At 43.7% G+C, this 13,701-nt stretch overlaps 1 protein-coding gene across 2 annotated transcripts in view; it reads right to left on the bottom strand.

The window, feature by feature from the left end:
• Positions 1-13,701, bottom strand: part of dcaf1 (ddb1 and cul4 associated factor 1) — a 96,223-nt gene that overhangs the window by 71,256 nt on the left and 11,266 nt on the right. The window contains exon 2 of one of the 2 annotated variants that reach the window (XM_078543829.1): positions 193-381. The exons of the other annotated variant lie outside the window; for it this stretch is intronic. The gene's annotated coding sequence lies outside the window, so the exon portion shown is untranslated. The remainder of the gene's footprint in view (positions 1-192; positions 382-13,701) is intronic. 2 annotated transcript variants of the gene reach the window in all.

Genomic DNA, 13,701 nt, shown 5'->3' with positions numbered 1-13,701 from the left:
CGTGAGAGTTTCAACAGCAGATGAGTTGAGACAGGGTGGAGATGGGCAATGTTAGAGAGGTGGAAGCAGGCAGGTCTTGTCAAAGAAGAAGATATGGGATCGGAAGTCCAGCTCAGGATTAAACAGAAAACCAAGCAGAGCTTCCTGTTGTGTATGGATGAAGGGCAATCAATAAGATAAAGTTCCAAGTGCCTGAAGACGAGTAACGAGACTTGGCACTTCAAAGATGCCACCAAAGGATCACGTGACTCTAACTGATGCTCCCCTCTTGAGTTCAGAAGGTCGTGGGTTCAACTTCCACTTCAGGATTTGAGGACATAATTCAGACTGACGCTCCAGTGCTGCTGCATTGTCTCTCACAGGCAAAACGTCAAGACGAACCTGTACAGGCGAAGGCAAAAAACTGTGGCAATATTCAAATAAGAGCAGGGCATTGATCCATCAACCAATATCAAAGCAGATTAACTGGCCACTTTTCTCATTACTCTATGGGGACCATATTGTGCTCAAACTGGCTGCCATTTCTCCCTACATTACAACAGCAACTACACTTGCAAAGTCATTAGTTAGTTGTGAAGCTCTTTGCAATGCACCAGTGGGAAAGGTACTGTATATATGCAAGTTCTTTCTTATGCAATAAGTCTTTTTGCCTCATTACTGGCCTTCCCTTACAAGTACCCTCGGTTAGACGTTGCAACTGCCTCCTGCTTAGAATAAAGGATCAAGGATAAATCAAATGTAATAATTTCTGTTTATTAAAAAGCTGTGGTAGCAAGGATCATGTGCTCAGTCGATCTTGATTTCTGTGGATTTATGTTCTTATCTAACCTTGTCAGATAACCCTCTATTTCCTAATGCATTTCTTTAGTTTCCCTTTAAATGTAACCATGCTTTTTGCCTGGTTCCACATTCTAACCACTCTCAGGGTAAAGAAGTTTCTTCAGGGAAACACTAATTTGCAGTAATGTTACATTAAACAACTAGATTTCTATTAACTTCATTGCTCATCATTTCATTGGTATGGAAATTACATGCAAGAGAAAAAAATTCAATGTAAAATATAAATAGCAGTACTGTCACTAGGAATAAGCACTGTGCATGTGTGTATGAACTATCTACTCACTGACTGGCATAGTGCAATTACAGATTGCGTTCTTCTACACGAGTTGTGCCTCGAGAGAGCACTTTACGTTCAGGTGAGTACTGGCGTGGGGAACTACAGATCAAAACACACCGGTTCTTCCCAAGCGTGCTACAACTTACCAAGGTACATCTCAAAGTGCTCATTAAGTATCTCATAAGTAGGGCAATGTTTTCACGCTGTTCCTGATACAGTTAAGTTTGAAGACCGCTATGCTAGTGTAACACAAATGAAAATACTCTCTTGAAACACTGCTTTGATTGGGTAAGACAGGAGCTATAATTGCATTGCTCGGTGTTTCCACAGCTCGTGGGCATAATTTCACACGGACATGCGTGTGAGCATTTAATGCAGCACAAAAAACATTACAATCCATACAGCTTTGACAAATTTGGATGAGATAATAAGAGTTGATCTTACAATTACAGAAACATAATTGTGCATGTGAATTGGTCAAATATCCTGCTTATTGTACTGTGATATCATAAACCTCACACAACTTGGTTATTTTTTTTAAAAAGTTCATGGGATGTGGCTAGGCCAGCATTTATTGCCCATCCCTAATTGCCCTTGAGAAGGTGGTGGCGAGCTGTCTTCTTAAACCGCTGCAGTCCACATGGTGTAGGTACACCCACGGTGCTGTTAGGGAGAGAATTCCAGGATTTTGACCCAGTGCCAGTGAAGGAACAGCGATATATTTCCAAGTCAGGATGCTGAGTGGCTTGGAGGCGAATTGCAGGTGGTGGTGTTTCCATGCACCTGCTGCCCTTGTCCTTCTAAATGAAAGTGGCTGTGGCTTTGGAAGGTGCTGTCTAAGGCGGCTTGGTGAGTTCCTGCAATGCATCTTGTAGATGGTACACACTGCTGCTACTGTGCGTCAGTGGTGGGGGGAGTGAATGTTGTGGATGTGGTGCCAATCAAGCAGGCTGCTTTGTCCTGGATGATGTCAAGCTTCCTGAGTGTTGTGGGAGCTGCACTCATCCAGGCAAGTGGGGAGTATTCCATCACACTCCTGACTTGTGTCTTGTAGATGGTGGACAGGCTTTGGGGAGTCAGGAGGTGAGTTACTCACCGCAGGATTCCTAGCCTCTGACCTGCTCTTGTAGCCACAGTATTTATGTGGCTAGTCCAGTTCAATTTCTGGTCAATGGTAACCTCCCCCAGGATGTTGGTATTAGGGGATTCAGTGATGGTAATGCCATTGAATGTCAAGGGGTGATGATTAGATTCTCTCTTGTTGGAGATGGTCATTGCCTGACACTTGTGTGGTGCAAATGTTACTTGCCACTTGTCAGCCCAAGCCTGGATATTGTCCAGGTCTGGCTACATTTGGACATGGACTGCTTCAGTATCTGAGGAGTCGCGAATGGTGCTGAACATTGTGCAATCATCAGCGATGATGTTAGAAAGGTAATTGATGAAGCAGCTGAAGATGGTTGGTCCTAGGACACTACCCCGAGGAACTCCTGCAGTGATATCCTGGAACTGAGATGATTGACCCCCAACAACTACAACCATCTTCCTTTGTGCTAGGTATGACTCCAACCAGTGGAGAGTTCCCGCCCCCCCCCACCCCGGTTCCTACTGACTCCAGTTTTGCTCAAGCTCCTTGATGCCACACCCGGTCAAATGCAGCCTCGATGTCAAAGGCAGTCACTCCCACCTCAAGAGTTCAGCTCTTTGGTCCATGTTTGAACCAAGGCTGTAATGAGTTCAGGGGCTCAGTAGCCCTGGCAGAACCCAAACTGGGCGCCAGTGAGCAGGTTATTGCTAAGCTGCTTGATAGCACTATTGATGACCCCCTTCCATCAATTTACTGATCGAGAGTAGACTGATGGGGTGGTAATTGGCCGGGTTGGATTTGTCCTGCTTTTTGTGTACAGGACATAGCTGGGCAATTTTTCACATATCCAGGTAGATGCCAGTGTTGCAGCTGTACTGGAACAGCTTGGCTAGGGCCACAGCTATTCTCCTTCATACAAGGACAACAACTGGAATTTAAACAACATAAGATGCTTCACAAAAATGAGCGTCAGACCAAAGCAGTGGATATCTGGGGGGCTGGGGTGGACCAAAAACTTACTCAGAGGTGGATATTAAAAAAGGACTACAAAGAGAGAGAGCAGAGGAAATGCCAGAGTATAGAGCTGAAGGCATGGCCGCCAACAGTGTGCAGACTGTTGGATGCACAACAGGCCACAACTGGAGGAACGTTGAGTCAAGTAAAGAGGTAGAGTCAAGTTTCTCTCCCCACAGGTGCTGCTAGACCTGCTGAGTTTTTCCAGCATTTTCTGTTTTTGTTTCAGATTTCCAGCATCCGCAGTGTTTTGCTTATATCCAAGTAAACACAATGTTGATTCCTCTCTCGGTTTCCCCACTAACAGTAGGTTACTGTCATACACTTGGACTTCAGCAAGGCTTTTGATAAGGTCCCGCCCGCATGGGACACTGATAACGAAGGTAAGAGCCCAAGGGATCCAAGGCAATTTGGCAAATTAGATCCAGAATTGGCCGAGTGGCAGGAAGCAGAGGGTGATGGTTGAGGGGTGTTTTTGTGACTGGATGCCTGTACAGGGATCGGTGTTGGATCCCTTGCTGTTTGTGGTTTATATAAACGATAAATGCAGGAGGGTTGATCAGTAAGTTCGCGGATGACACGAAAATCGGTGGGGTGGTAAACAGTGAGGAGGATAGCCTTAGATTACAGGAGGATATAGACAGGCTGGTCAGATGGGCTGATCAGTGGCAAATGGAATTTAATCCGGATAAGTGTGAGATGGTGCACTTGGGCAGGACAAACAAGGCACAGGCATACACGATGAATGGTAGGGCCCTGGGAAGTACCGAGGATCAGAGGGATCTTGGTGTCCCGGTCCCTTAAGGTAGCAGGACAGGTAGATAAGATGGTTAAGAAGGCATATGGGATACTTGCCTTTATTAGCTGAGGCATAGAATATAAGAGCAGGGAGGTTATGCCGGAACTGTATAAAACGCTGGTTAGGCCACAGCTAGAGTATTGCGTGCAGTTCTGGAATCCGCATTACAGGAAGGATGTGATTGCACCAGAGAGTGTGCAAAGCAGATTTACCAGGATGTTGCCTGGGCTGGAGAGTTTTAGTTATGAGGAGAGATTGAATAGACTGGGGTTATTTTCCCTGGAGCAGAGGAGATTGACGGGGGACATTATTGAGGTGTACAAAATTATGAGGGGCATAGATAGGGGACACAGGAAGGAACTCTTTCCCCTTGGTGGAGGGATCAATAACCAGGGGGCATAGATTTAAGGTAAGGGGCAGGAGGTTCAGAGGGGATGCGAGGAAGAATTTTTTCACCCAGAGGGTGGTGGGAATCTGGAACTCACCGCCTGAAAGGGTGGTAGAGGCAGAAACCCTCAAAACATTTAAGTATTTGGATGTTCACTTGCGATGCCATGGCATACAAGGCTATGGGCCTAGTGCTGGAAAATGGGATTAGAGTAGTTCAGGTACTTGTTTGACCAGCACAGACTCGATGGGCCGAAGGGCCTTTTTCTGTGCTTTAGACCCCTATGATTTCACAAAAGGAGATGTAAAGAGAATTTACTTCTGTAGTGCTTAGATCATAGTTTAAAATAGTATTGCCACTGGGATTTGAAAGAGTACTAGCACCTCTATGAAATTTTCATACTGTACCCACATAAACTGAAAGCAGCAATTAAATTGTAGACTTATTGTTCCAAGCTCAAGTTGTGTTTGGAGAGGGATGTGTAATAAGGGAATGAAGTACTCGTGAAGCAGTTTAAGTGGATGAACTAAGGGCAGAGGTGAAGCATGATATTTCAAACCTCTCAACTTCAATGCACTAAATTTAATGAGGGATCCAGCATCAGGCACCAATAGATTGAGAAGAGAGAGTACTTTGGATTGCACTCCCTCCAATGCGGATGGGGGGGGGGGCCTGCCAGCGGGAGAAACTAGTCAAATTGTTTAAAATGATAAAAGGATTTGCTAGGGTAGACATGGAGTAACTACCTCCCCTGGGATGGAAATCCAAAACAAGGGGAATGTATGAATTCAGTAAGCATTTTTACCACACAATAGTGGAAATGAGTGAATTTCTTCCCAAAAGGCTTTGCATGCTGGAACAATTGAAGTTTATAAGACTTAGGTCAATATGTTTTTGTTAGGCAAGGGTAACAAGTGATACGGACGAGAAGTGGATTGAGGTACAGATCAGCCATGATCGAACAGAAATGATGGAACAGGCAATTTACCAACATCACCCAAACAGCAAGATATGCTGCCAGTGTTAACCAGAATGCTGACACATATACACACATCCAAGTACCAATTGGAAACACTAAATTTACTGGAATCTCTGAAATTTGGAAGACCTGGGAACCCTTCCTCTCTTCTAGAAAACTGTCTGAACCAAGCCTGATTCCTTCACTGATCACAGATATCTGGAATTTAGTGTTTCAGACTCCACATTCCCCTGCCTCCTTCAGGTACCATGCCCTAAGAGTGTCGATGACCACGAGCTTCCATTGAATTGGTCCGTGATTATGCTTGGCGAAGTATTGCAGTGATTTGCCGTTGCCTTTTGCAGTATGGCTGACCAGGAAACACTCCCGCACTTATCACCTGCCATTAGGTGCATTAGAAGGATTTATAGACTGATAATCAACCTGTTTGGCCATGTTATGAACACCTTCCATGGCCATCAGCTTGAACCCCTAGTTTCTGGCTCAGAGGTAGGGGATGCTATCACTGTGCCACAAGGCCTCCTATATTCAAATAAACCCCAATGCCGGCAAATTCCAGGACACTGACCTAAGTTCTATCAAGGCTCAGGATCATTTTTATCCATAACCACTCCCAGTGCAACCAAGACAAAGAATCACCTCCAGTATAGTGAAATGGGTGCTTCAATCTGCCAGAGTCACAGAGCTTCTCACCACATATTCACATCAACATTTGGGGGCTTCTATTGACCAAAAACTTCACTATGCCAGCCATGTAATAACTGTGACTGCAGGAGCAGGTCAGAGGCTAGGATTCGTGCAGTGAGTAACTCACCTCCTGACTCCCCAAAGCCCGCCCACCATCGACAACGCACAAGTCAGGAGTGTGATGGAATACTCTCCACTTGCATGGAGGAGTGCAGCTCCAACAATTAAAACTTGACACAATCTAGAGCAAAGCAGCCATGTGATCAGCACTCCATCCAACACTTTAAATATTCCTTTTTTCCTTCTTAGGCAGTCCCTTGGGATTGAGGATGACTTGCTTCCACTCCAGTTCAATAGATTCTGAGACAGCTCCTAAATTCAATACACTACCTGCAGACTCTGCCACGTGCAGGGCCGGTGGTGTTTGAAGGGTCTTCAAAGATGAGTTGAATTGTTTCAGGTGAGATGAGTTCCTTGGAGGGTTGTGTACCCTCTGACGCTTCAACTTTGCCTCTGCATTTTTCTGATGATGTCCCTCGATGTGTTCAGTGCTTTCTTGAATGAAACTTTAAACATCCACTTCCTCCACCACTGGCAGCAGTGTGTACCATCTACAAGATGCACTGCAGCAACTCCCCAAGTTTCCTTCAATAGCACCTTCCAAATCCACAACCTCAGCCACCTAGAAGAACAAGGGCAGCACACCAACAAGTTCCCCTCCAAGCCACACACTATCCTGACTTTGAAATACATTTATTCGCTGTCACTGGGTCAAAATCCTGGAACTCCCTTCCTAACAGCACTCTGGGTGTACTTACACCACATGTACTGCAGCAGTTCAAGGCAACAGTTCATCACCACCTTCAAGGATTGCTTAGCTTTGTCCACTTTTTATGTGGATGTAGTCCTGTGTTATAACTTCACCAGGTTGGCACTTTATTTGTAGCCTGTAACTACCCTCATCACGATCTACTACTTTGTCAAGTTTCGTACCACCTGCAAAGTTTATAATGCTGTTCCCTAAATCAGAGTCTAGGTCATTTATGAAAGTTGAAAAGAATAATGGACCCAAAACTGACCCTTGGGGAACACCACTGCAAACCACTGCCCAATCTGAAAAACATCCAACCAGCACTACCACCTTGTGAACTGTCAACCTGTATTGAGTCTGTCACTTTCCCCTTAATTACATAGACTTTCAACTTAACAAGCCTCCTATACCGCTTATCCAATGCCTTCCAGAAGCGTGTACACATTATATATCTATGGCAATACCTTAACCAATCTTCTCTAACCTATACTAAACAGTTTGTGTCTGCATTGCTCATTGGTCAGTAGTTTGATTTGGTTGGCAGAGCCTGGCACATGCACCTTGGTTACCACTCTCCAGGCCCAGCTGCCAGCTCCTCGGCCCCCAGCCTGGTCACTGGTGCTCAGTCGTGATGTACTTTGAACACTCTAGCAAACTTTGTCCAATTTACACTCCTGCAAAGCACCTTGGGACATTTAACCATGCTAAAGGCATTATATAAATGCAACCTGTTGCATTAATTAAAGTTCCTTTTGTTCTTGTGTAGCAATATTTTATAGAATAGTATCTCTTCCAGACAGCTAGCATTTGGTAGATTTACACTAGGATTACCATCAAGAGTCACACTTTGAGAACTGGCAGTGGAAATATTACATCTGGCCCCATAAGAAAAGGATCTGAGTTGTTTTTAGATCAAGACGACCCATATTTATTTTTAAAAATGCTACTAGATTGGTGCTGTTATGAAATATTTTAAACATCTAATTAGAGTTCTGACCCAGGCTCTCATACATCTCTCCCTCACCACAAGCTGAATGCATAGCCACCGAGAGCCTGCACTTGAATTCACTCTCTGAATACCAAATCCTCCTGAGAGACCATGTTTAATCCCTGTAGCATATTGCAAAAACTGAGCATTTTGTTATACTGTCCTTTCTGTTGGGGAGGTGTAAATAAAGTTACTTCCACAATGGCGCCTACAGTTGAGCAGATATCAGTCTTTCACAGTATCTTTACAGTGCAGGAGGCTATTCAGCCCATCGAGTCTGCTCTTAGTGCAGCATACAACAGAAAGATGGTGACAAAGATGGGAAAGAATTCTTTTTACATTTCATTTGAGAAATTAAGGACTAATGAACACTGTGACCCACTTTTTGAAACTCCTAAAGTTGATTCAGGGATGTCCAAGCAATTTGAAAGTTTGCTCTGTGTGCACATCACGTTCAGGTACACAGTCAACACAGTACATAACTGAAAAATGGCGCTGAAGGCATATTTGAGGACAATGGGGGAATTCAACCCTAACAAAGGGGACTGATATATGGACAAAGGTTACACATTTGGCTGAAAGTAAATAAAATAGGAGATGAGGATAAAGTAAATGTTTTCCTTACCATGACGGGGCCAGATGCTTTTGAGGTAGTGCCTAACCAATGTTGCTGGTGAGACTCCAGTACTATGTTCTACTCTGAAATTCTCCTATTATAACTCTTATTATGGCACGACTAAGAATGAGATTGCACTGAATTGCATTTTGCGAAAGGAAGTAGTTGCCAAATGAGACTGTTGCAGATTACATTCTCAAATTAAAGAAACTCTCTCATCACTGGGGGATGTGGTGCAAACTTAGAAATCAACCTTAAGAGATGTGTTTGTAGGATGCCCAATGGACAATAAAATCCAGGCCAAGCTTTTGAGCAAAGGGAATAAGCGGACTTGGGAGGTGATGTGCAATGAGGCCACAGCCATGGAAATGGCAGAAAAAGATAGCTGCAAATTTCAAGGGAATATGCTTTTAGCACCGGCAGAGGAGATCCACCAGATTTCAGCAAGATCCAGGCCCAGGCAGCCAAGTTTGCAGTCTCGGAGTCAGAAATGTAGATGCTAGCATTGCTATGGTAGCCACCAGCCATTTAAATGCCCCCATTTCCAGGAAAAGTGCTCTGTGGGGAAAGTCAGTCACATTCAGATGACATGCAGCAGTAGGGGAGACAGTAATGCTCTCGGTTGCAGTCATGCATCAGGTTGAGGTCATGGTAGATCTAAAGTTAAAGGATAGACCAGGAAATTACAGGCCAGTCAGTCTAACCTCAGTGGTGGGGAAGTTACTAGAAAGAATTCTGAGGGACAGAATATATCTGCACTTGGAGAGATGCAGATTAATCAGGGATAGTCAGCATGGATTTGTTAAGGGAAGGTTGTGTTTGACAAATTTGATCAAATTTTTTGAGGAGGTCACCAGGAGTATTGATGAGGGTAATGCATTTGATGTGGTCTTCATGGGCTTTAGCAAGGCTTTGGATAAGGTCCCTCATGCTAGACTGGTCAAGAAAGTAAGAGCCCATGGGATCCAAGGCAAAGTGACACACTGGATCCAAAATTGGCTGAGAGGCAGGATGCAGAGGGCGATGATAGAGGGATGTTCCTGTGACTGGAAGTATGTTTCCAGAGGGGTTCCACAGGGCTCGGTCCTGGGGCCCTTGCTGTTTGTGGTGTATATAAATGCTTTGGACTTAAATGTAGGGTGTATGAACAAGAAGTGCACGGATGACACGAAAATTGGTAGGGTGGTAAATAATGAGGAGGATAGCCGTAAACTGCAGGAGGATATCAATGGACTGGTCAGGGGGGCAAAGCAGTGGCAAATGGAATTCAACCCGGAAAGGTGAGAGGTAATGCATTTGGAAAGGGCTAACAAGGCAAGGGATTAGACTATGAATGGTAGGGCCCTGGAAAGTACTGAAGATCAGAGGAACCTTGGTGTACATATCCACAGATCCCAGAGGGTAGCAGGGCAGGTGGTTAAGAAGGCATATTGGATACTTGCCTTTATTAGCTGAGGCATAGAATACAAGAGCAGGGAGGTTATGCTGGAACTGTATAAAACGCTGGTTAAGCCACAACTGGAGTACTGCATGCAGTTCTGGTCACCACATTATAGGAAGGATGTGGCTGCACTGGAGTGGGTGCAGAGGAGATTTATCAGGATGCTGCCTGGGCTGGAGAGTTTGAGGTATGAGTAAAGATCAGATAGGCTGGGGTTGTTTTCCTTGGAGCAGCGAAGGTTGAGAGGGTACCTGACAGAGGTATATAAGATAATGAGGGGCATAGATAGGGTGGATAAGGCGGCATTTTTTCCATTAGTAGAGGGGTCAATAACCAGGGGGCATAGATTTAAGTAAGAGGTAGAAGGCTAAGAGTGGAGTTGAGAAATTTTTTCAGGGTGGTGGGAGTCTGGAGCTCACTGCCTGAAAGGGTGGTTGAGTCAGAAACTCTTGTAACAGTTAAGAAGTATTTAGACATTCAATTGTGTTGCCATAGCCTCCAGGTCTGTGGGCCAAGCGCTGGAAAATGGATTAGTATAGTCAAGGCTTTGTTGGCTGGCGTGGACACGATGGGCTGAACGGTCTCTTTCTGTGCTGTAAACATCTATGAGTCAACAGTGAGGAAATCTTCGAATACACATATGATAGATATGTTATCGAGCAGAAAGATCAAGAGTTGTACTCAGGGAGCAAGGAAAACAGCACATGGAATATGGGAGTAGAAGGGCTGAAGATACAATTCCAGCACCTACAGTAGAAATCAAAGTCAGAGATTCACCACTTACTTTCCATCACTGATACAGCTACAGCATGGGTTCGTTAAGGGAAGGTCGTGTTTGACAAATTTTATAGAATTTTTTGAGGAGGTAACCAGGAGTGTTGATGAGGGTAATGTATTTGATGTGGTCTCCATGGACTTTAGCAAGAAAGTAAGAGCCCATGGGATCCAAGGCAAAGTGGCACATTGGATCCAAAATTGGCTAAGAAGCAGGAAGCAGAGGGTGATGGTAGAGGTATGTTCCTGTGACTGGAAGTCTGTTTCCAGAGGGCTTCCGCAGGGCTCGGTGCTGGGGCCCTTGCTGCTTGTGGAGTACAAGAAGTCTCCAAGCCATTTTCCCTTTTGCAAAATTGGTGTGAAACTGACTAGTTATTCCAATAACAGTTCCAGCGTTAGGTCGTGTCAGTGGTAGGTAGGAAAATGATGGCACATCCTATTACTTGCCATTGGTAGGAGGAGGAGGAAACAAAGTCTTCCTGATGGGAAGAAACTGGCTTAAAATATAGTTAAACTGGGCTGGATCAATAAGAGTGTGTTTGTTATTGAGGAAGTGCTAAAAGAGCACAAAGTGAGCAAGGGGAACCAAATGATAAAATTAACAATCAGTGCGATATTAAATATTGCAAATCAGCAGACTTTCTTTCGAGAATTCATGAAGAAGACTGATTCATTTCCAGCTACTGAGTTACCTAATTACTTTACATACACAAATGACATGCCAGTTTCTGCCAGAGCAATTAGAGAAGTAACTCACAAAGATGTGGTGCTCAGTAAAAAGTGGTCAATTATATCATGAATGGCTGGCCTAAAGAGCGTGATGCTGAAAAATTCCATTAGTATTTCTGATGTAGAAATAAACTGAGTGTACATCAAGATTTATGGTTTAGAGAGAGCTTGTTGGAGGAATAGTCCGTATGAAAGCAGTGACAAGGAGCTATCCAAAGTTAGACATTAAAGAGTTGGTGAAAAGTTGTGAAGTGTGTCTCAGAATGAGAAATGATCCAACCAAAGTTCCTTTCACTCCATGGTCAAACACTAGAAAACCATGGGAACGAGTACATGTTGATTTCTTTGAAGCGGAAGGGAAAGAGTGCTGTGTTTTGGTTGATAGCTACAGCAAGCGGATAAAAATTGAGTTTATGCCCAATGCCAAAAGTGCCAAACTACTGAAGTTTTGAGAAATTGGTTCCTAATTTATGGGTTTGCTTAAGTGTTGGTGTCAGGTAATGGTCCAGCGTTTACATCAGAAGAGTTTGAAATATTTGAGTAAGAATGAAATCAAACATACTCAATATCAAATGGTGCTGCAGAAAGAAGTGTACAGATTGTGAAGAGGTCTTTGCAGAAGTGCTTGCTGGGACACGCTAGGCAGTAATTTCCATGTTGCTGTCCGATACACAGAAGAGAATTTTGTTCTTACAGAATATTTGGGGTGATTGAGGGGTGGGGCGAGTGAGGGGTGGGGTGAGTGAGGGGTGATTTGATTGAAGTATACCAGAGCCTGAACAGCCTGGACATGGTGAACATCAAAAGGATGTTTCCTCTTGTGGGTGAGTCCAGAACTAGGGGGCACTGTTTTAAAATTAGAGGTCGCCCTTTTAGGACAGAGATGAAGAGAATTTTTTTCTCTCAGAGGGCTGTGCAACTTTGGAATTCTCTGCCTCAGAAGGAGGAGGAGGCAGGGTCATTGAATATTTTTAAGGCAGAGGTAGATAGATTCTTGTTAGGCAAGGGAATCAAAGGTTATCAGGGTTAGATGGGAGTGTGGAAATCGAAACACAAGATGATCAGCCATGATCTTACTGAACGGTGGAGCAGGTTCAAGGGACCAGGTGGTCTACTCCTGTTCCTAATTCTTATGTTCTTATAACCCCAACCCCACAGTCTACAACAGGTTGCTCACCTTACGAGTTACTGTTTAAACAAGCTCCAGGTTCCAAGTTTATTAAGCTTAATGTCAATAGCGAAGTAAGAGAAAAACAAGAGAAAGTGAAGATGAGTCTTGAAACATGAGGCATGAAGCTTAGACTATTCAGTGCTGGTCAGAATGTCATGGTGAAAACTAAGGCAATAAGAGGAAGTATTGATTGGAGTCGTTATAAAGAGGCAAGGTACATTTGCATATCTAGAGAAGACTGGAGAGAGACTCCAACAATGTCATGTAGATCATTTGCTTGAAAGAGGATACCTGACAAAAGGGAGAGCATGAGAAACCTCTTATAGTCCAAATTACTCCTTTAGCCCAAAACGAATGTCAACAAGAAACTGAATGTTCGTCAGGATTACAGAATTCACCAATAGAGCAAAGTCAGACATGGTCTTTGATTAGGACAAGTCAATGTCAAAGTTTAAACCATTAAATGGAGTTGGTAGTCAAAGTTCAACTCTCATACAGTCAAAGATGTTGCGAGAGCAGAGTCAGACTAATGGAAATGGAAGGAGATGCCCAGACAGAAAGAGAAATAAGCCAGATAGGTTAATTGTAAGTATGTGGGAAGAATAAATAAGTTGTGCGTTAACAAAAATATTATTCGAGAAGAAATAGACATATTAATGTTAAGAAAAAAACTGTTTTCTGCTACCAGAGTAATTTACATGGATCAGTTATACACATTTTTACTGTAATCACAACCAAAACAAGTATGCAACCCAACCTGTTAAATTTTAAGTACTGTGGATATTGGTTTAGTCACATTGTATTCTGGGAAATTGTGTGGACATACTGTTGCACATTTTAATGTACAAATGTATTAATGGGGAGGGGGTGTGGTATATTGCAGGAGTAAGAATTATGTTATACTGCCCTCTGTTGGGGGGAATAAAGTTTGTTCAATAATGGCTGCCTGCATTTCAGCATGTGTTAGTCTTACCCAGTGCAATACACAACAATCTCCATCTCTTTGGCTGAGCTTTTGGTCACCCCTCCTCATATCTCCTTCTTTAGCTTAACATCTTTTTTGTGACGCCTCTGAAGCACCTTAGAACCTTTTTTAAACA

Source organism: Cetorhinus maximus, chromosome 6 (assembly GCF_964194155.1).
Source record: "Cetorhinus maximus chromosome 6, sCetMax3.hap1.1, whole genome shotgun sequence".
NCBI classification, from domain to species: domain Eukaryota; kingdom Metazoa; phylum Chordata; class Chondrichthyes; order Lamniformes; family Cetorhinidae; genus Cetorhinus; species Cetorhinus maximus.
Note: the sequence above shows the minus strand (reverse complement) of the source record. Positions and strands in the feature narration are given on the sequence as shown.